The sequence below is a fragment of the Phascolarctos cinereus genome, unplaced genomic scaffold, assembly GCF_003287225.1.
Source record: "Phascolarctos cinereus isolate Bilbo 61053 unplaced genomic scaffold, phaCin_HiC Scaffold_5;HRSCAF=322, whole genome shotgun sequence".
Taxonomy (NCBI): Eukaryota; Metazoa; Chordata; class Mammalia; order Diprotodontia; family Phascolarctidae; genus Phascolarctos; species Phascolarctos cinereus.
The window spans coordinates 296,505,842-296,508,907 of record NW_027555958.1 but is presented as its reverse complement, the minus strand read 5'-3'; the positions used below and the strand labels follow the sequence as shown (position 1 = coordinate 296,508,907).

Sequence of the window (3,066 nt, the reverse complement as noted above, 5' to 3'; positions counted from 1 at the left end):
TTAATGTTCTCTTCCTCCTCAAATTACCTTGAATTTACTTATCTCTGTACATGTTATCTCCCTAACCCCTTTTAGAAGGAAACCTGATTGACAGTTGAAAAGTAATTTATAAAACTTTTTTTTCCATTTACATCAACTTAATACACATGTTCTTAACCATTATGCTTGGGTTGTTCATGAAAATTTCATAAGACATTAAAAAAAGCTAGTCATCATCTTAAATTATTTCCCTATTAACTATTTTTACAACACATGCATGTCAAGCAAGTATTTTAAAAAAATCACAAAAGTGAAAAACTTTTAAAAAGTGTTAAATACATGGGTTTTTGGTTTTACTGCTGGTCTTGACATAGTGACTTTATGAATCTCAAGCAATTCATTTTTTTACTGCATCTTTACTTGCACATTTGTTCTTAGGTTGCCTAAACCATTTAAATACAAATGAATATAGCAAAAATAATGAAGGCATAACTTCACAAATAATGGATGTGAGTAATAATGGAATATGAACCATTTCTGCCCTTCTCCAGATTAAATTGCTGGGTTAAAACTTTGTCTTAGGGAATACTTTTGCAGCTGCAATCATAAAGGTGTACCTGTTGAGACTGTGTATTCCATAGATACACATGGCCTGACATGCAATACAGCGTCTATGGGACATCTTTCTACCACAGCCATGAATGTTCCAACCCTAAAGTACCCACAATAACTACAACAGTGGCTGGAACAAATTATCCCTTTCCCCACCCTCCCCCCACCATGATAGGTCAATATGGAGGCAGTTTCAGGGGTTTTTTGCTTAGATATGGAAGCCGTTTTAACATTGGCTTGTGAATTTATGACATACTGAAAGTACTATGCCAAACATGTAAAATGTGTATAACAATTCCATATCCTTACATTGGCCACCTCAGATGGAAACAGATAACTCCCCGAATGCTGACTCTACTTACCTAATATTAAACATAAAAACCATATAGGATATCTAGAAATCCAAATAGAAGTAACATAAACCTGTTACAAATCATAAACAAAAACTGTTTGTGGTACAGCATGGATGACAAATGGTCTGCTGTGTACATTTTAGAATGAGGCAGACAAAAGTCGAAGGTTGGTTAATTCTCCTCTCCTTCTCCTGCTTCAGTTTCATCTCCTTGGGGTCTGATGTCCACAATGTCAACTTGTCTCTCTGTAATTGCATTATTGATGTGCTGTCTTTGTATGAGTCTTCACTTAATGTATTAAGGTCAGCAACGGTTTCACCAAAAGCTACCTTTGCAAGGGAGTAGGCTTTCTCCGGCGAGTTCAGGATCTCATAGTAGAACACAGAGAAGTTCAAGGCCAGACTCAATCTCACAGGATGCACTGTTTGTATCTCCTTTTTGCTGATTTCAAACATCTCGATATGCTTGTTGTGACTGATATACTATTTTTCTTGTTATCACCAACAGCGACCTCAGCCAAATAACGGTAGTAGTCTCCTTTCATTTTCAAATAGAAAACTTTGCTTTCTGCTTGTGAAGTATAAGGAATCAAGAACTCTTCCAAAAGAGACAGTACGTCATTACATATGTCTCTTAGGTGAGTCTCAATTTTCTCACTGTATTCTCTGGCCATCTGCTGTTTATTCCCAGTACCCTCCGTCTTTTGCTCAATATTTGAAACGACCCTCCAGCATGACCTTCGGGTCCCTACAGCATTTTTGTAATCAACAGATTCCTTTCCTCATTGGATAATTCAGCTCCTTGCTCAGTTATGGACTTCATGCAGGCTGCCATGTCATTATGTTTCTCAGCTGGCTCAGTCTGCTCATTTTTACCCACGACTATTCAAATATCCATGATTCTTTGTGCCAGAGAGAGTGGCAGCAGAGATAATTGGGGTGGCAGGGAGGGTCAGTGGTCTCTGGATAGCGACAGTGGCAAGTGGCAGGGATGAGACTCCAGATAATCTGATTTAAGACAGAAACTATTTTGCATTTCGCCAGAGCAGGCAGTCTGGCTCAGTGAAAGCAGGGTATCTGGGTTTAAATCTCAGCTTTGCCACTTTTATTTCTTTAATAAATTTTTTTCCAATTACATATAAAAAACAATTTTTAATGTTCATTTTAAAAAATTTTGAATTCTAAATTCTCTCCTCTCCCTCCAATTTTACATAGGTTGTATACATGTAATTATGCAAAACATATTTCCAAATTAGTCATGTTGTGAAAGAAGATGCAGACCAAAAAAAGAAAAAAGAAAAATGGTATGATTTGATCTGCATTCAGACTCAATCAGTACGTTCTCTAGAGGTGGATAAGCTTTGTCACTTTTACCATGTAATCTTAGGCAAGTCACTTAAATTCCATGGCCTCACTTTCTTCGTCAGTAACATGTAAAATGTGGGAGGTTGGACTAGATGCCTTCTATCTAATGTCCCTTCCAACTCTAAATCTGTGATCATATATTCCTTTGACTCCTGCTTTGCACATAGTATGTAATTCATATGTATTTGCTGAATTGAATTCAATCTCTCTATCATCAGGTCCTTTGTGACTGCCCACAAACATGACCAGGCTGTGATTCCCTCAAGCTTACCTATCTATCTTTTCCTTTTCAATGCCAAACTACTAGAAAAAAAGTCTCAACCCTTTACAATCTGACTTCTGAGCTCTACTGTGTTGTAGTCTGTGCCTGATTCAGCCTGGTCTAGTCCTTTTGGCTTGGAATTGCAATGAGATATGACAATGAGACATTCATAGACAATCTAATAGTTGGCAGTTAGTTTCTACAGAAACTTTTCACCCAAATATTACTAGCCATCTCCTAAGTGCTGAATCCAATGGCCTTTTCTTAGTTTTCATATTCCTTCATCTGTGAGCTTTAGTCATTGTCCATTGCACCCTCTTTCTTTCCTCGACTTCTGTGATATGACTGTGATTACTGGTTCTCTTTCTAACTTTCTGACCCCTCCTTTTCAGTCTTTTTCGCTACTTCCTCATTGATTCCTTGCCTCCTTTCACCTGTCCTCTGATTGTGGCTCTGTCCTGGGTCCCCTTCTTTTCTTTTTCCTCACTCTCTTCCT

General features: G+C 37.8%; 1 pseudogene; it reads right to left on the bottom strand.

Moving 5' to 3' along the window:
• Positions 1-1,115: 1,115 nt before the first annotated feature.
• On the bottom strand, positions 1,116-1,790 carry LOC110215886 (14-3-3 protein zeta/delta pseudogene; annotated as a pseudogene).
• Positions 1,791-3,066: the final 1,276 nt, after the last annotated feature.